The 21,395-nt window shown below is 37.6% G+C and overlaps 1 pseudogene; it reads right to left on the reverse strand.

Moving 5' to 3' along the window:
* Nucleotides 1-208: 208 nt before the first annotated feature.
* LOC110210426 (pumilio homolog 3 pseudogene) lies at nt 209-21,085 on the reverse strand (annotated as a pseudogene).
* Between the last annotated feature and the right edge of the window lie 310 nt (nt 21,086-21,395).

Genomic DNA, 21,395 nt, shown 5'->3' on the forward strand with positions numbered 1-21,395 from the left:
AGAAACTATTTTAGAAATAGATATTTGAGATATATATATGTGCATACATATATATATACACACACACATTATATATATATATATGTATGCATATACATATATACATATATAAAATAAAAGGCTCCCCCCAAAGACCAAACTAGATGGTATCCTATACCTGAATCACCAGGAAAAGTGATTCATTCTCATTCTTCAATATTATTTTCCACTTAAGCTTTTAGTTTCTCAGGTAAAACAGTCATACCTCTGTTGTTTTCCTCTTTTTCCAATGTGGAGATGAGGCTTTTTAGTCCAGATTTAACTTGATTTACGACTTTTGGATCAGGGCTTTGGCAGAGATAAGAAAGAACAATAACACCCTGATTAACTCCTGCCCAGATCTTCAATTTCTTGACATCAGTATGCTCTACCAATTTTTTTGCAAAAAAAGCCTTCTCTTCCATTTTCTTTCCTTTTTTCATCTTGTTCTACTAACCATTTCAGAACCAGATGTCCAGCTGGATATTCTGCCATGTGGAGCTCTCCATCCTTGCCACCAGTAATCATTTCAGGAGCAGCTAACTGGGCAATGGTATTCATAGCGGGCTGAATATCCCCAATAACAGATCCCAGAACATTAACAACAAATGCACACGTCAATTTGTCTGTTACCAATTTCTGGACATGCTCCTGCATGTAGCTTGTCAGGACTGGGGAAACAGACTCCAAGAGCTCCTTACAGCGGATTATACGATCTTTCTCGCTATGTACATTTCCATCACCCCTCTATAGAACTTAATGATTTCAAGTACAAGGTGTACAGGACCTCTAGGGCTTAGTAAATACAACAGAACTCTTCTTCCATATTTATTATTCACTATATTTGGCAGGGAATTAATGATTTCCAAACATAACTATTTGTTTCAAAAGTTTAGTATCATCAACACGATCAAATGCTGCCAGCAAAACTAAATGAGAATATTTGCCATTGGCTACTTTTTCTACATGTCTTTATTTTTTAAATAATAACTTTTCTGTCCTTTGGTGCACCATGCCACAGACAGTACATGGCAACTCTAGCTCTGTCATGTGTATGTGCAAGGTATATTACAGCTTCTTTGATTGCTTCAATCGTTTCTGATATGAGTTTGAGGAGTGCATAGGTAAAAAAGTCCAAGAATGCTTTATGTACCAGTGAATGTTTAATTATAGGGGGTTTTTTTTGAGCCATTGGTGTAAGAATCTGTTTCATTTCATCCATAATATCCTTTTGCTTATCAGGCTGTACCTCTAACACTTTTTCCAAAGTTGGGTGAATTACAGACTTGTAAAACTGGAATATATTCCCATAGAGCTCTTCTATGAGCATATTCCCTGTTTCAAAATTGCTTTGTTGTTGTAAGCATATTCCACTGCTGCCATTGCTTCTACATGGCACAACATCTTCCACAATTGGCCTTTAAAACTTTTTATTATTTCTGCAATTTGTGATTTATTTCTATACATGAAAAATTTCTCAACAATATTTCTGGAATATTTGGCCTTACTCTATTCAACCCAATTCTCTTTTAATTCTTCAAATGCCTTTTTCCTTTGTTCCTCATTACCATGTTGAATGTAACACTGGATAATGCAGGTTGAATCATGTGCAAATGCAATACTTTTAATCTTGCCCTGAATCAACTTCTGTAATTCACTCATCAACTTGGTTCTTTTTTCTTTGCCACAATTTTTTCTTCTTAGGTATTCCCAACTTTGCTTTGCCTTCAAAATGGTGTCACAGTTGCTTTTATCTTTGAGTTGTCTGCTCTTCCTTAGTTCTTTCTTTTTCTTTTACAAGTCTTCCCACTTGGGTTTCTTAGCTACTGTATCTTCACCTCTGCCCTCAGGTTGGAACTTTCTTTTTTTCTGCAAAATGTTTCCTTCTTGTTTATTCTTGAACTATTTCTGGCTAGTTTTCTAAGGTAACAAGTCACCTTCCTGTTTATTCTTTTTTTTTGGGGGGGGGGAGTTAGGCAGTCGGGGTTAAGTGACTTGCCCAGGGTCACAGAGCTAGTAAGTATCAAGTGTTTGGTCTGAGGTGGATTTGAACTCAGGTCCTCCTGACTCCAAGGCCAGTGCTCCATCCACTGCACCACCTCACTACCCCTTCTTCCTGTTTATTCTTGAATTGTTTTGCACTGTTTTTCTTGGGTGATGTGTCCCACTCTTGTTTGCTCTTCAGCTGTTTTGTGCCAGTTTTCTTTGGCAACATGTCCCCTTGCTACTTAGTCTTGAGTTGTTTTAGGCCCATTTTCCCAAGCTCAGTGTTACTTTTCTCAGACTTCTTGGAGCTGCATTTAGGTCCTCCTCCTTTATCACCTTTTCTCGGAAACTTCTTTGGAAATTTAGAATCATTGTACTTTTTAAATCTTGTGATGTTTTTCCACTCTTTCCTGCATTTATTTTTTACCTTTGGTTTCCATAGTAGCAATTCGCTCACATGCTACCACCACTACTAGTACTAACTATTCTTGATGGTTAGAATTAAGTAAAGCAAAGTTGTTTTCTTCAGTCTCCCTCTCCCTTCTTTTTTTGTTTTTTAGTATTTTTTTTATTAGGCAATTAGGGTTAAGTAACTTGCCTGGGGTCGCACAGCTAGTAAGTGTCAAGTGTTTGGTCTGAGGCTTGATTTGAACTCAGGTCCTCCTGACTTCTGGGCCAGTGCTCTATCCACTGCACCACCTAGCTGCCCCTCCCTCTCCCTTCTAAGAAATGTAGTTGTCTAAAAGGCAAGCCAAGAATTTATCAGATATTTTGCTTTTAGAAATTTGACTTATACAGTTGTCTGTAGGGTTGAAACCTCTCCCTTTGCCTTCTCATACCATGTCTATACCTTACTTTTCTAACAGCTTTTAAAGTTGCAAAAGAAAAGCATCATCCATATTCTCTATCTGGCCATGAAGGTTGTATAATACTGGCACACAATAGATGTAGAGATGAAATGGACCCCAGGAAACTAAGGCTTAAAAAAGTCTGGTGTTTTGCCCGAGATCATACAACTAATAAGTAGCAGAGCTGGAATTTAAATGTAGACTTTCTTACTTCATATCCAGTGCTTTCCCCACCTCAGCACAGTGAATTAATATTTCTATTTCTCTCTCTTTTTATCTTCACTCAAATTCTCTTCTTCGTGCTCCCAGTTTCATATTCATGAGTTTCTTATAAATGTTTTTATACACACCACTACTGTGTCATGCCTTCTATTAAAAAAAATAGCTTTGCTTTGTTCTATTTGCAGAAGGCACATGCTAAACTAATTAGTGAAACCTTGGTTTAGTTGGAAAAGTTGTGGAAGAGACTGTTTTCAGTGTAAATTTTGTAGAAAGGGCCCCATTAGGCCCCCATGAGACATATACCCCACCAATGTTTCCCTCATAGGACTTAAGAATTTTATATATTTGGCTTTTCCACTATGAAGTAGGCCTAAAGACCTTGAAGATCTAAAACTACAATAGGATACTTTTATTTTTAATCAAACTTTGTAATTTCTCATAAACAGAATATGAGTAGCTTATATTATTTTATTACCCTCAAGATTGGTCTTAACCATTTGCAAAAAGCCTGTTATTGATCTTGAAAACTGTCCCCTCCAAGAAAAGTCAAAGAGGAAAATGTTATGTTACTGAAACCAGATAAAGGGATGTTTTTAATGGATGAGTTCTCTTGGCTTTTTGACTATGAAAAGCTGTTGTCAGTGTACACTACCCTATTCTCAAACTGGAAATTTACCTGATGTAGTGCTAAATGATTTTAAGATATCTTTCCCATCAGAGAGAGAAAAGGGCCGCTTTTAATCAGACACAGATTCACAAAGTGGAGGCGGGGGGAGCCTGTGCTTTGTTTCTCTCTCTTTCTGAAGGGCTCTGGGGAGAGGTTTACTTTCCTCTTCTCTCACATTCTCCCCTCCCATCCTCCCACTCACCTCATTCACCCATTTTGAAGAGAAGGCTTTATAACCATCTGCTGAGAAGGTGCAATTCTGGCTTCAGATGAATATGTTCAGCATCATCTGACCATCCTTCGCTTATCGTTTTGGGGAGCCCAGAAGAGTGTCTCTGTATTCGCAGTCCAGGGACTGTAAGGGGGAAAAGGATTGCGGACAGAGATGCCATTCCCAGCAGAGTACCTCGATATACAATTATAATTGGCTCCACTCTGAAGAGGAGCTATGCAGTGGGAGGAAAAGGCTAAAAGCCCTGCAGCGCAGCTGCTCCCACCCTCCCAAACTTCAGCTTTGCTGGGGGTAGCAATCTCTAGCAGGCAGAGTTTAGAGCTGCTATCTCCATGTTAAACAGCCTAAATAATTCCTGGGTGGATTCCTTTTGAGAAAATAAAAGCATAACCCCCAAATTACCAAGATTGGTTGAAGTGGGTGGTAATTTGCAAAGGCTACCACTAATTAATAGGTGATTCAAACCCAGGCTCCAGAGAGGAAGGTCACTATAGCAAAACTAGGCAATGACAACCTTGAATCATGGTGTCATCTTAATATGTACCAAAGAGGAGTAGTTGTTTTTTTTCTCTCTCTCTTTCCCCCTCAACACACTGATTGTTCTTTTCCCTTCCAATAGCTGATCCTGTGCTTCTTTGAAGTGTCTACTATTCCTTGATTGAGCCAGTATAACCAGTACACCTTCCTGAAAACTAACTGCACCAATTCTGAAGTGGGATTCCACACATATTTGCAGTCCCTGTAGCACTGGTTCCTTATCAAAAGATCAATAATGTAGGACATTAATACACAGTTGATAGAATTGTAAACTGATCCAACCATTTTGGAGAGCAATCTGGAATTATGCTCAAAGAATTATAAAACTGTGTATACTCTTTGACCCAGAAATACCAGTATTAGGTCTGTTTCCCAAAGTGAGCAGGGAAAAAAGAAAAGAGCCTATGTGTTCTAAAATATTCATAGCAATATTTTTGTGGTGGCAAAGAACTAGAAATTGAGGGGATGCCCATCAACAAGTTGTGGTATATGATTATGATGGAATAATACTGTGCTATAAGAAATGATGAGCTGATTGATTTTAGGAAAACATGGAAAGATTTGCATGAAATAATAAAGAGTGAAATGAGCAGACCCAAGAGAAAATTGTGTATAATAACAGCAATATTGTTCAAACAAGAGCTGTGAACAACTAGATTATTTTGAGAAATACTCAAACAACTACAAAGGACCCATGAAGAAATCTCCAGAGAAAGAACTGATAAATAGAAGTATGTATAGTATGTATATATGTATGTATGTATATAATATATACACACACACACACACACACACACACACACACACACACACACATATCTGTGTCTAATGGTGGCCTTCTTTAGTGCAAAGTGGAGAAGGAGGGGGGAAAAATGCGCAGCAGAGAACAAAAAAAAAAAACAACTCAAAAGAAAGCACAGAAAAGCAGGGTAGCTTTGAAAATGACACATAGTATTTATTACACAGTTTTCCAGAAAAAGTTTTTGAAAAATGGAGATTCGTGGCTTTATATTGAATTCTCTTTTTGTATTGTGCTATATATATGGAAATGGGGGGGTGTCTTTTTGTATTTAAGTTCAAAATGAATAAAATATTTTTTAAAATTCTTTGTTTTAAAATTATGAATTCAATCATCAATAAACACAAATATTTCAATACACAAAGAAAAAAAGATCAATAATGAAGGCAATATAAATAATCCATCCTTTTGTCTTATTACTTCTTAACCCTAATTTATCCCCATCACACTATACAGGACAATTATGTAATTTCTTCTGATTAATCTAGAATATCATTTTCCCAATAAAAAAGCACCTACTTGCTATCCTGGGAGCACTTGCAATCCCTTCCACCAAGGCTCTAGGGACAATGTTCCTGTTTTCATTTAAGCTGATCTCTGGGCTCCTGGCTATACTTGAGATATCAGTTGGCTGGCTAAGTCAGTCAATAAATCACTTATTAGGCACTTATTATTTTGCAGGTACATTGCTAAGTGCAGATGATGAAAAGAAAGTTTAAAACAATAGCTACCTTCCAGGACATTACATTCTTTTTTTAAAAATTAATTTATTTTTAATTATCAACAATCACTTCCATAAGCTTTTGAGTTTTAAATTTTTCTCCCACCTCCCCACTTCCCTCCCTAAGACTGCCTGCAATCTGATATAGGCTATACATATACATTCCTATTAAACACATTTTCACATTAGTGATGTTGTAAGTAGGAATTAGAACCAATAGGAGGAACCACCAGAAACAGGAAACAAAACATAACAGAAGAAAAAAAAATAGCAAGTAGTATGCTTCAATCTGCATTCAAACTCCATAGTTCTTTCTTTGGATGTGGATAGCATTTTCCATCATGAGGCGTTTGGAGATGCAGGACATTACATTCTAACAGGTGAGGTAACATGTAAATAAATAGTTGCATGAATGATATATGCAGAGTAGTAATCAGAGTACAGCAAACTGCAGCCCATGGTCTAAATATCGTCTGTTTTTGTGTAGCTCACAAGATAAGAATGGGGTGGAACTCTGTAGAGCAAACTGAGAAGCAAACTAGAAAATGGGAGTCTATAATTAGAGGAGGTACTGAGATGTGTATGAGTATAAGCCTTAAGGCAAAAACAGAAAAATTATCAAGGAACACTAAGATTTCTGCTGAATCACTACTAGGTCTATTTCCAAAGGTGATTAGGGAAAAAGGAAAAGAACCTATACGTTCTAAAATATTTATAGTAGCTCTCCTTTTGGTGGTGAGAATTACATGTAATTCTTCAAAAGCAATGCAGGCCACCAACGTCCTTTGGAAATGGGCATTTAAATACATACACATACACATACACATACACATACACATACACATACACATACACATACACACACACATACACACACACATACACACACACATACACATACACATACACATACATATACATATACATATACATATACATATACATACACATATGTACACATACATATATACATATATACGTATATATACACATATATACATATATGTATATATATACACACACATATAAATACATATACTATATATATATTGTTGATAGACATCCCCTCAATTTCTAATTCTTTGCCACCACAAAAATATTGCTATGAATATTTTAGAACATACAGGCTCTTTTCTTTTTGCCCTGCTCACCTTGGGAAACAGACCTAATGGTGGTATTGCTGGGTCAAAGAGTATATATGTATGTATGTATGTATGTGTGTGTGTGTGTGTGTGTGTGTGTGTGTGTGTGTGTGTATTATATACACATATGGAGAAGATGTAGAACCATTAGTTGATTCATCATTGAAAGTTTGCCATGTATACGAATCTCAGTACCACCTGGACATTGGTAGGCCATAGTGCACATTCAGAAATAGCAGTTCCCTCAGGGCCCTACCTTTAGTATGTGAAAGGAGATATGATATAGCTGAAAAATTCAGGTTCTTCTCAGCAAATATACGGTTGTCTAATTTTATATAGAGGCAGTATTCTCAGAAGCATTTGAAGATTAAACAGACATGATGGGTATGCTCTGCCAATTTCATGGGTGAGATCAAGATGCTCTCTAGCTAGGCAACCACAAAATGACTGGGAAAAACCTGAAGCATGCTATTAAAATTTATTGAAGAGTGTTGCACAGATTGAAAATACTGTATGTCTCCCAGCAAGTTGGGTAGACCCCTCCTCTCTTTCTTCATAACCCCTCCCCCAAAATTTATAAGGACATAGATAAGAGCAGCAAAAGGTAGCTAGGCAGGCATGAGATTGGCATTGTTATGGGGAATATCCAAATTGATGAGTGCAATAATCCATTTGAATATTTTAATATAATCTGTTAGTGATGTGAGAGGTTGAGGCATGGAAATCAGAGGATCCTTACACTAGTTTAAGCATCTATGAAAGGTACTGGGATAGAGTTATTAGGACTGAAGAGAAAGGGACAGATAAAAGAAACATTTTTTTAAATTTTCTTATGCCAAAATCTTTTTTTCCCCTATCTTTTCGGTCTTTTTGCACTTCAATCCGCTCCCTATACACTATGATCCAGCCACATTGGCCTTTTTGGTGGTTCTTCACACATGACTCTATGCCTTTTCACTGATTGTCCCCCATGCCTAGAATTCTCCCACTCCTCATTTCTGCCTTCTCCTGCTGGCTTCCTTCAAGACTTATTCCATATCTTACCTTCTGCAAGAAAACTTTCCTGGTCCCCTTTTTCCCCTTTTTTTTTTTTTTGACAATCGGGGTTAAGTGACTTGCCCAGGGTCACACAGCTAGTAAGTGTTAAGTATTTGGTCTGAGGCCAGATTTGAACTCAGGTTCTCCTGACTTCATGGCTGGTATCTATCTACTGTACCACCTAGCTGCCCCAGGTCCCCTTTTTTTCTATACCAATTCTGGCCACCGATAATGTGTCCCTCTAAGTTTGTCTTTCATTTACTTTCAGATATCTTATATGTACAGAGTTGTTTGTTATCTCCTCTATTAGAATATGAGCTCCTTGAGGGCAGAGACCATCTTTTTGCCTTTATTTTTATCTCCAGAACTTAATACAGTTCTTTGAACATAGTAAGTGCTAAATAAATGCTTGGTGACTGATTTCAGGTTTCCTGGTTGATTTTCTTTTTTTAACCAGTTTTATCCTTTGCTCATTTTCTTATTTTATTTTACATATTTTTCTTCTCTTTTATATTGTGTTCTCATTTTTATATCTATTTTCATGTTTTCCTTCTATGTATAAAAATAGGATAATTGTGAACAAATTTTATTTGGCATTCCAGAAACATAATACAGGCACATTTCAGAATAACTTTTGATTTTAATGTTAACATATCTGACATTGAAGTATGGATTATGAACAGCTGCTTATATACAATCCTGATGTGCAATATGGAGAGTTATTTTGAGTTAAGTCCAGTTCTGCTGAGACAAAACTACTCATCTAGAAGCATTTTTTTTTAAATAGAGGATAATCTGAAGCATCAAGAAGAGTTCGCCTTGGAAGATATTTCCCAATGTGATCTTTATATCCATAATAGCAAGCTTTTCCCATGTCATCTATCTTTTGACAGTTATTCTCCCTCAAAATAGCAGATCTGATACTCTCTGCCATTTTCCTACTCCCTTCCTCTCTGCCCTCAATTTAAAATTCTATGTCTATGTTTCAGATCTCTCAATCCCATAGGAATGGAGGATTAATGTTTAAATTCTAATATACATTTAAATTTTCCTGAAAAGTACCAAAGCAGAAAAAAAATAGATGCAGTTAAATCAGAAAAGAGAATAAATATTTCACCCTCAGAGCACTGTTTCATAACCAGAAAGTTTCCTCTGTCATATCACATTAGCATAGAAATTCCAAATCTGCTTGGGCTCTTGGCATTAGGGATGACTTATTCATCTGCTCAGGAAAAACACAATTGATTATTTTGCATTTGATTCTTCATACTTAGCAACCCTTTATTAACTCTGATTTCAGTCCTACTGGTAGCTAAATCCTGTTTTCATATCACAGTATTTTTAGAGTGAAATAAAACCCTTTCCCCCATACTTTTGTCTAATTAAATAATGTATACTTTCTGAAAGGCCATTTTATAACATTAAAAAGAATTTCCCCCTCCCATTCAACATGTAGCCTTTCTTCCTAACAAAATAAATAAGATTTAATTAAGGTCAGGAGTGTTCCTACAATGAAGGTATTGTATTTCACAATTTTTCCAAGTCAAATACCTGATAGAATGCAAGCTCCGTGAGGGCACAGATTGTTTCATTTTTGTTTTTGTGTTCCCCAAACCTAGCACATGTGGAACATGGCACAGCAGAAGTTTAATATAAATGCTTGTTGATTGAGTGATTGGAATATTGTTTTAAAGAGCTTCTATTCTTCACTTCTGAATCATAGGAAATATATTTTGTGATTATTATTTGGCAAGGAGAGAGTGAGGGGCACATGTCTTCAGTTGGCCCTAGAGCATGAAAAATATGGATCCCACATCAGCGCTCCTCAGCTACTGTGGAGTGATTCAGGGAGGCAGCACATGGGGAAGAAGTGGTGAAAAAGGTAGATTCTCCATCGGGTGCCAAAAAATACCAGAGGTATATGAATACCTCTGAATATGAATACAATAATAATCATAGCAATAATAATAGCTGATATTCATTGTCAATCAATAAGCATTTATTAAATGTCTATCATGTGTCAAAGCATCGTGTTAAATTCTAAGGATACAAAGACATGCAAAAGACAGTCCCTGCCCTCAAGAACCTCACAATCTAAAGGAAAAGACAAGAAGCAAACAAATGTGTACAAACAGACTATATAGTGAATAAATAGGAAACAATGAATAAAGGGAAGACAATAAAATTAAGAGAGATTAGAAAAAACTTCCTGTAGAAGACAGAATTTAAGTCAGGACTTGGAAAACAAAAGCCAGGGAAGTCAGGAGGTAGAGATGAGGAGGGAGAGCATTCCAAGCTTTGGGGACAACCAGAGAAAATGCCCAGGGCTGAGAGATGAAAGTCTTATTCGTGGAATAGCAAGAAGGCCTGTGTCACTGAACCAAAGAGTACATTGAGGGATGGAGGGTTGTAAGAAGACTGGAAAGGTAGAGACTGTGGGGCTTTGAACAACAAACAGAAGATTTTGTATTTGATCCTGTAAGTGATAGGAAGTTTATTAAGTATGGAGGAGACGTGATCAGACCTGCAGTTTAGAAAAATCACTTTAGTGACTGAATGGAGGATGAACTGAAGTGGGAAGAGATTTGTGACCTGCAGACCAAACAGCAGCCTATTACAATAGTCCAAGCATGAGCTGATGAGAGTCTGCATGAGGATGGTACCAGAATCAAAGGAGAAAGAGGGACATATTCAAAAGATGCTGCAAAGCTGAAATTGATTGGCCTTGGCAACAGATTGGATATGGGGGGCAAGAGTTAGTGAAGAGTTGAGGATAATAACTAGATTAAAAGCCTGTGTGACTGGGAGGATGGTGGCATTTTCAACAGCAATAGAGAAGTTTGAAAGCAGGGAGGGTTTGGGGGGGAGGGAATAGAAAGTTCAGTTTGGACACGGAGATGCCTACTGGATATCCAGTCTGCTATTTGAAAGGCAGTTGAAAATATGAGTCTAGAAGTCAGCAGAGAGGTTAAGACTGGAGAGATAGATTTGAGAATCATAATTATAGAGATTATAACAAAATCCATGGGAACTGATGAGATCACCAAGTGATGTAGTATAGAGGGAGAAGGGAAAAGGGCCTAAGACAGAATCAGATAGCTTATCCATGGTTAGTAGGCATGACCTGGATAAGGATCCAGTAAAAGAGACTGAGGAAAGGTCAAATAGGCACTAAGAAAACAAGAAGAGAGTGGCATCCCAAAAACCTAGAAAGAAGAGAGTATCAAGCCAAAGTGGGTGATCAACAGTGGAAAAGGCTACAAAGAAGTCAAGAAGAGTGAAGACTGAGAAAAGGCCATTGGATTTGGCAGTTAAGAAATCATTGGTAACTTTGGAGAGAGCAGGTTTTTTGGAATGATGAGATCAGAAGCAATGTTGTGGGGAGTTAAGAAGAGAATGAGAGGAAAGAAAATGAAGTAATATGACATGAGTTAAAGGGGAAAAGGGGGAGCTCTTGGACAACAGCCTCATTTTTTTTCCTGTAAAATATCAAGCAAGTTTCACAACTAAGAGGTTAGGGAAAGGGGAAGCCATGGGAAATTTGAGGAAGGATAAAAAGGTTTGGAAAAGCCACTGTGAGGAGTGGAGTAATGAATTGATAAGGGAGGTGTAGAAGGATTGCCTAGCAGTAGTGAGGACCCAATTTAGGTTGTGCAAGATTAATTTGTAGTGGACCCAGTTCACTACATACAACCAGAATGGTTGTATGATTTTTCTTTGTTCAGTAGTACATTTATAGGAGTGAAGTCTGCAGACAATGAAAGTGATCCAAGGCCAAGGCTTGGCAGGGTACAATCAGCAATATGATAAGGGACTCAAGAAAATAGGATAATGTAAAGTTGAACTGATTCACTAGAAGGTCAAGATGGTGGTAAATGAGAGAGTATGTAGCCTGAGAGAGAACTGAGAGGTAGAAGGATTGGAGAACATAGTGTGAATAAAGTTTGGTATGGGAAGGCAGAGGGAGAGGTAGAAATCCAATAGATTGTGGTCAGATAAAAGGATTTCAGAGTTCTTGAACATGGAGGAGGGGCATTTGTGGATGATGACAACATTAAGGGTTTGAGCATCTTTGTGTGTAGTTGAGGTGAGGCAGAGGAGTTTGTCACTGTAAGTGAGTAGGTTGAGAAACCAAATGGTTACGGTATTTGAGGGAGTGCCAATATGTACGTTGAAGTCCCCTAGCATATAGTCAGGAGTTAGAGAGAAGGTAAAGATTGTAAGCCAGGTCCTGAAATTAGTGAAGAAGGAAAGAAAATGTCTTGGAGGTCTGTAGACAATGGCTATCAGGATTTTGATTGGGTAGAATCAAATAGAACATTATAATGTTTATAAAACACTTTATATACATTATCTAATTGATCCAAGTCCCTGGATTATGTTCCAAGTCAAAGAGAATGGTACTGACCCTTCCCTACACTCCCTTCGGTCCCCTTTATGACTTTGTATGCCTTCTTTTTCTTTTCAAGACTAACTTTGACCTGACCATTGCAATTATATATACATATGTGTGTTATATATGTGTGTGTGTATGCACACACACAATACACATATATAATGTATTGTATAAAATGCAAATGTGTATGTATACATGCAAATACACACACAAGTATGTGTATATACACCTATGTGCATACACATATGTGAATGTGTGTCTATACATATATATGTGTATACATGCATAGATATATACACATGTAAACTTGTTAGTACAACAGCCAAATTTCTAAGGATAAATTGTGTGTGTGTATGTGTGTGTGAGAGACTTGCTCCTGCTTGGAGTCAGGACATGAACTCATGTCTTCCTGAAATCCAATGTTGGCCTTTTGTTCAGTATGCAATGCTGTCTCTCTCTAATAAAATCTTACATAATAATGTTAGGGGATGGGAGGGTGGGGGAAACACACACACACACACACACACACACACACACACACACACACACACACACACAGAGTTCCCAAGGAGAAAGGAGAAATTCCCTGAATTTTTTAGTATAGTAAGCTGGGGATAGGGACATGATCTTGGTGCTGGCTTCTTTACATGTAGCTCCTTCCCACTCTTTCTTTTCCTTTTAGGACCTCTCTTTAAAGACAATTTGGAACCACATGCCTTCTCTTTTGAAGTTGGAAGCCAAAAGACCAGGATTTCTTTTCTCCCAAGCCCTTGCCAACTCTGTTACTCATTCAGGTTTGGAGCATTTGGAGAGCATTCTAATCAGTTTCCACCAATGAGGAGAGTCTTATGACACCATTATTTTGAGCCAGAGATTATATCTATATAACACATTGGAGTTGGGGGAAAGCAGCTAGGTGGTACAGTGGATAGAGCCCTGGCTTTGGAGTCAGGAGGACGTGAGTTCAAATCCAGCCTCGGATACATAACACTCACTAGCTGTGTGACCCTGGGCAAGTCACTTAACCCTATTGCCTCATCATTATACACACACACACACACACACACACACACACACACACACACACACACACGATTTTGTGCTATGTGCTCACAAAAACCCTAGGAGGTAGGAAAATGTTGCTGTACTGGTTAAAAAGAGACTCAGTTTCCTCATCTGTAAAATAAGAGAGGTTGGACTAGATAAGCTCTGAGGTCCTTTTTAGACGTAAACCTATGGTTCTAAGACTTTCCAAAAGTCACACATTTAAAATGTAATCAAGGCAGAATTCAAATAGAAAGTTTCTGACTCCAAGTCTAGCTGCCTGTCTTTGTATCAGGCTGCTTCTTATATGATGATAACCCTGCCTCATATGGTAATAAAGTTCATTCATTCATTCAACAAACCTACATTTAATATTTGCTGAGTGCAGAGCATAGTATTAGATCTTGGACTTTTGCCACTGAAGGGGGAAATACGCTTATTTTAAAACAATTTAGACTACTATTTCCTTTAGTCCTCCTTTCTCTTTGTTCTAATCATATCTTGTTTTTCTCTAATCTAGATCTAGATTTATCTGGGAAAGGAATCAAATCTATTTAAAACTACCTTGCTACAAGGTTTCAATGTATTGTATTCTGCAATCTATCCTTCCCTAGGAAGCCGCAATCAACAACCTATAAGCCTGTTTCCCCTTTGGGTAGTCTCCCAGACATAGGCCAGACTGCAGAAGAGAATGCCAATGTAATCATCCTGTGATTTCACATCCTGGCTGCTGCAAGAGAACAGTTTGGCTGACCTTGAGATGAGGTGTACTTTTTGGCTCAAGAGAGCTGTCCAGCATCAGTGACGCTGAATGATAAAATAAACAAAGTTCTGCTTTGGAATATCCCTGAAACACACTTTTTTCTAGGTTTTAAGAGTTGAATAATAGGCTGAAATCTTGTTATATTTGAGTACATGAGAAAATTCATTATAAAACCTTGTGTTTGCTTAGGGTGGTTACATATTTAAAGACTCTCACACCTATCATTTTACCTTTACAAAACATCTATATAACCTAATTCAAGAAGTTATCCACATTTTACACACGACAAAACCGAGGTGCATGACTACTGCCATGATGAAAGTAACACATTGAGCTAGTAACAAGACAATATAGAATGTGGGTCTTTCGACCCTGGTACAGAATATAGAACTCCTTCCGACTCTTTCCATTATACTATATTGCTTCACAAGTCCATTCAATTTGAAAAGCCTTCAAGTTTTATTTAAAAGATAAATAAAAGAGTTTACTCTAGGGTAATGTTCACCTTAGTTTTTCTGTTTGTTTGTTTGTTTGTTTTTAAGCTATACATGTTTATATATTGTGGATTACAAACTAGGAGACTGGGAACACACAAATAGAAATTAGTATCAAAAATAATAGCCCAGGGTCCCAAAAATCCTGCACCAGGATTCAATCTACAATGTTTGCTTAGTATGAGACAGCCTTTATTTCACCTCAGAAAACAAACAAACAAACAAACATAAAACACTAAGGACTCAAAGAAATCCATAAACAAATAAAGAACTAAAAAATATTGGAATAGCCCATCAGCCTCTCACCTCTTCCATAAGGGAATGGAATTTGGTTGCTGTCAGGGTTATCCTTTGTTATGAGAATGAATTTCTCTTTCCAAATCCTGAAATACCACTTTGTGGTTCAGAATTCCCAAATAGCAACCATGTTTTGGAGTTTGCTGTACAAGCGGATCCCCTTCTCATCAGACTTCTTCTGTACAAGTAACTCATTGACTTTGTTCTCCAATTAGGAGACTGTGTAGGATCTTCTTCCTTCTCCAAGGCACAGGATGTACCAAGAAATCATAACTCTCTAGAAGATCCAGTTCCCAAACTCTCAAAATCAGGAAGTCTTGAACTTGGAGTTATTCACAAAGCAACTCTAAAAGCTGGCACTTGCCAGGAAATCTCCTATGTGACAGTTGACTTTGCTTAACTGTTTTTGAAGAAGTTGATGATACAATGGATAGAACACTGTACCTGGAGTCAGTTCAAATCTGACACTAGCTCTGTGACCCTGGATAAGTCACTTAACTTTTGTTTGCCTCAGTTTTCTCATCTGTAAAATGAGGATAATAATAGCACCTACCTCCCAGGATTATTGTGAAGATCAAAGGAGATAATAATTGTAAAGCACTTTGTACAGTGACTGGCACATAGTAAGTACTATATAAATGTTAGCTATTATTACTATTATATCCTACCTTAGCCACTTACTAGTTGTGTGACCCTGGGCAGGTCACTTAATCTCTGTTTGCCTCAGTTTCCTCAACTACAAAATGGGGACAATAATACCACTTCCCAGGGTTTTGTGAAGATCAAATGAGATCATATTTGTGAAAAAAAAGCAATTAGAATAGTGCTGGCACTTAGTAGGTGCTATATACATGCTTATTTCTTACTCTTTTCCTTCTCTCGTTGATACTACTGCTATTTTTGTTCTTGCAAGGCAAAGGTGGGAGCAGGGATAGGGAAAAGTATCTATAATAACTAAAGGCATCAATTTAACTTTAAGGAAAGAAAAGAGAGTGAGCAGGAGAGGGGTATTATGATCATTAAATCTCAGGAAGGGAGATATCTTTCTTCCCTGGTCAATATAAATTCCCAGGTTTTAGTGCTGACAAGTATGAGATTGTTCTTACTAAATGAAATGCTATTGTCTTTTTTTCAAAAGATATTCTCCAATAAATGAATAAAAGATGCAGTGGGCTGGTCACATAGTATAAATAAGTGAAAAACAGACCTGGTGCTATATTCACACTTAAAAAACACTAATAAATGGAGGAAGACTTATAGAAGACTGAGTAGATCCTACATGTAGGTCTTATAGGAGTGCACAGTCAAGAACTGGGAAGGATGAGAAGGCATGGATGGGTTGTGACTGGCATGGATATAGGAAATACTCACAGTGATTGGCATCACTGGTTCATTAAAGATCTGAAGAAAGGTTGGTGTAGGAAGATACCACACAAAATATCCCTCTTTGGGACTGTAGACACTGGCATGATGGCACTGTCTATGCGGAGGGGCAGAGGAAAGAGGGTATCAAGAGCTTCTTGCTAGGTTCATTATCCCACAGATCAGTTTGTACATTATTAGGAAAGCACATATATAGTTTTATTACGTGAATATGGGGTTCTCTCTCTGTTCCTAAAAGTTCTAGACTGATCTGGCAAAGTGCCATTCTGATTTTGCCGTAACATTTTTAAAAAATAGGTTTTATTGATGCTTTTTATTTTTATATCACAGTGATTTCTGGAAATCTCCCCCCACACCAAAACAAAAAGACCCTCTACAATAACTGTGCCTGATAAAGCATATAATATTGTGCTGAAATAGTCCCCTGTCTCTTCTCTGAAAAGAGGAAAATATATTCTATTATCTATTTCCCAGAATAATTAACATCTTTTGATTACTCAGAGTTCAATTTAATTTTATTGTTTTTTTATCATTTACATTGTTGTAGTCATTATGTATACTGTTTTCATGATTTAACTTATTTCACTCTACATCAGTCCATATGTCTTCTCACGTTTCTCTAAGTTCCTCACATTTGCCACTTTCTCCTGAACAATAATAATATTTGATTACATTCATGAACCACAGTTCATTTAGCCATTCCCCAATTGATGGATGCCAACTTTATTTTCAATTCTTTGCAGAAAAAATGCTAATAATAATTTGGCGTATATTAGACCTTTGTTTTGGCATTTTGATTTCCTTGGAAGACATATGCCCATTAATAGGATCACTGGGTCAAAGGATTTGGATGGCTTAATCACTTTTCTTGCTTAATTTTAAATTGTTATCCAAAATGGAGGAACCAATCTCTAGCTCAGCCTATGATGTATTAGTTCTCTTTCCATGACTCCTCCAATATTCACTATTTCCATTTTAAAATTTTTTTGCCAATTTACAGGGTGTAATAATATTCACTCAATAAACATTTAAGTGCCTTCTCTATGACAGGCACTGTGCTAAGCTTAATATTCAGTCAGTCAATAAACATTTATTAAGTGGCTCCTATATGCCAGGCATTGTGCTAGGCTCCAGGGATACAAAAAGGGACAAAAGACAGTTCTTGCCCTCAAGGAGTTCACAATCTAATAGAAGAGACAAAAAGCAAACAAATATGTATGAGCAAGATAGAGATGTATAGATATCTATAGCTATATATATTAAATGGGAAATAATGAAAAGACGGAAGGCACAAAAATTAAGAGGGATTAGGAAAGGCTTCTTATAGAAGAGGCCAGCACAACATATGGCCTATGGGCCACTTGCAGCCTGCCAAAGAATTTCGGGCAGCCTGTGAAAAATGTAGAGGATGTAAAAGAAAGTAAAGATGTAACAAGTGCTTTGTCTGTGCCCCTTAACCTGCCTTGCACTAGTCATTATTGTGCCCGTCATGTAACTTGGTGAGTGGGTTGCCACTGTGCACATTCTCCTGTTTGTCATGTGACCCATGGTGACCAACCATTGTCAGTCTGTCTCTAGTTTGAGAGGACCAAGAGTCATATCTTTTCACTATGTTTTCAGTTGTTACTAAATGTAAACAGCAAGAAAATCTAAAAAATGTATTAAAACTTGTACTGTTTAGCAAAGTAAATTTTTAACATTAATGTCATTTCATGATAAAAATCTTAAGAAATAAGTGTAATTAATTGACATTTCCCCTTTTTAATATGATTTATTTGCAAAATAGTTTAATCATCAATTATACCTTTACTTGGAAAGTGATCCACTAAAAGCCTATCTGTGGCCTGACAAAGTTTAGTCTATTTTAATTTAGGCCCCTACCTACTACTGCCAAGTTGTGTAGGTGTGCTGTAGAAGATGAAATTTTAATTGTAACTTAAAGGAATCCAGGGAAGCCAGGAGGCAGAAATGAGGAGGGAGAACATTCCAGATTTTGTGGACAACCAGAGGAAATGCCCAGAGCAGAGAAATGGAGTATCTTGTTTGTGGAACAGCCAGAAAGTCAGGGGGCCAGGGTCACTGGAACAAAGAAAACTGGCAAGGGCCGGGGCGGGGGGGGGGGGAGATGGAAGGACTGGAAAGGTAAGAAAGGATTAGTATAACCTCAGAATTTTTAAAATTTTGCATTTTTAAAATTACATCTTGGGTATCTTGGGACTCTTGCCATCCATCCGGCTATGATAATCAGTCCTTTCACAAATCACTTCACTTTCCTGAGTTTTAGGTTTTCCACTTGCAAAATGGAGATATATACACATAACATACCTCACAGTGCTATTGTGCAGATCATATGAAACAACATGTATTAATGTATTTAGTAAACTGAAAGTTCAGTATGTCAACAACAATTCAGCTAAGCTTTACCGGTTACCTTCCTGATCAATTTATTTCAAGGAGTTTGTCCACTCTCATACCTAAATCTAAAGAAACACCTTATTTTCATAATCTGTGGAGCTGAGTACGGCTGTGCCAGCATCTCAGGAATATTAATAGTTGTTGCAAATTCTCTTTTGACATTGATTTACTTATTTGTTTCACCAAATGGACTTTAGCATTGCCAAGGGGAAGTAATCCTTAAGCAGCATTTAAAAATGACTCCCTGTAAAATGGGCCTGGAAATGCCCTGAAATGAGGAACAATAGATTTTTGAATATCTCACTCAGACAAATGGGATTTCCCCTGGCAGAAAGCTCAAAGCTGAAGCACCATAAGAGATATATTCATTTGCTAAAGAATATAGCATATAGTACATGGCAGCTTTGTGAATGAAACATAAAATAATCCATAAAAAGACTAATTAGAGTTAAGTAAAATTTTATTTACATGTATAAGCAAGAGAAAACAAAAATAAAAACAAAGTTGGAGGAGTATGGAAAGTAAGACTGAAGTGGGTAAAAATAACCTTTGAGATCTTTGCTAAGGAATGGTGATTCATTTCCCATATTCCATCAAATCATATCACTCTTAAGAAATAACAATTTAAATGACTTTTTAGTTGCTTTTCCTTTGAAGGGTGGGTGGATATCAAATGATTCCTGGAAGAGATGATGAAAATAGAAATCAGATACACTTTTAGTGTATCTGCCGCCCTGCCGAGATTCCTGTTGAGATGCTACCCACTGCCTCTCCATTGCATTGACATTCATTAGATATTTTGACCCTCAGGTTGCACGCAGGAATTTTATGCCAATGAAACACACTAACAATGTGTGTTCAGGAGACTACTCTCTTCTCTTTTAACCAGTCACATTGGCTAAGCTGTCATTTAGCATCAATCCAGCAGCCAAGAGTGGTTGTAATTTTTTAACATGTACAGCAATGAAGGCATTAATACTGATAAGCAGCTATTAGCCAGGGACATAGTGTAGGAATCCTAGATGACCTTGAGCTGGTCTTCCTCTTCTACCTGATCCAACATAACAGAAAAATCTGTGGTGATACTCTGAGGGGGAAACCCAGGCGCAGACACATGAATATTGTTTCTCTAATCACCATTTAAATAACTGGTTAAAGGGTTGGGGAGTGAAGAGAGAGGCTTCCAGTTGGGGGCCTAGGCATTGCCAAATGGAGAAATGCCCTGCTGAAATGATAATATATACACACAACATATGAATGTGTGTGTGATGTTGAATCAGGTAGTGTGTGTATTTGTAGTCTACATATATTGTGTTCCAAAAGTATTAGTGCAGTTTTAAGCCTTAATAGCATAAAACTGCAGTAAGACTTGTGGGACATCTTGTATAGTGACATTTATATAGTGCATTAAGATTTATAAAGTGATTTCCTCACAAGGACCCTGTGAGGTCGGTATGAAGTCAAGTCAAATCAAGTATATAAGCATTTATTAAGTTATTAAGTTCTTATTATATGCCAGGCACTGTGTTAAATGCTGGGAATATAAATAAGCCGAGAGGAAGAGAGAGAGAGAGAGAGAGAGAGAGAGAGAGAGAGAGAGAGAGAGAGAGACAGAGAGACAGAGACAGAGACAGAGACAGACAGAGACAGACAGACAGACACAGAGACAGACAGACACACACACACATACACACACACAGAAAGAGTTCCTGCCCTCAAGGAGCACACATATTAATTGGGGAAATTGAAAAGCAGGGGTTCAGGTGGTATGGGGGTGAACTTTCAAGATGAATAGGCTTCTGTGGCAAAGAAAGTCTATATAGAATCAGAAGCCTCTATTTTGCAGATATGGAAACCACGTTATAAATCTACAGCTAGAAAAGACTTTAGGGGTGATTTAGTTCAACAGTCTCGTTTTTATAGATGAGGAAACTGAGTGCTAGAGAGGCTGAGATCACGCAGGTGAGTCAAGTTCCACTTCTGCCTCAGTGCTGTCAACGCTGAGCTGCATAGAGTCACACCGGGGATTTGACACCTCGCGTCTCCTGACTGCAGGATTTTCTCTTCTGCTGCTTGCAGCCATCCCCACCCCAACCTGAGATTAATGCCCTGTCAATGACGATTATTAACAGAATTCTGCTATTTCGTGGAAGCTTAAGGAATATATTCCAGGGACTCTGAAGAGAAAATAAAGCCTGGTGTTTGTGGACCTAGGGATGTATCCTTGTGTCCTGTTATCTGCGTATTTGTCCTGTTTCCCCCCGTTAGACTTCCGGCTTCGTGAGGGGCACTACCTTATTCAAAATTTGTTATTTTGTCCAGTGCCTTAGTACAGGGCTCTCTATCAAAGTGGGCCCTTAATAAAGGTTTGGTGAAGGGACTAAATCGCTAAT

This window comes from Phascolarctos cinereus, unplaced genomic scaffold (assembly GCF_003287225.1).
Source record: "Phascolarctos cinereus isolate Bilbo 61053 unplaced genomic scaffold, phaCin_HiC Scaffold_2;HRSCAF=192, whole genome shotgun sequence".
NCBI lineage: Eukaryota > Metazoa > Chordata > Mammalia > Diprotodontia > Phascolarctidae > Phascolarctos > Phascolarctos cinereus.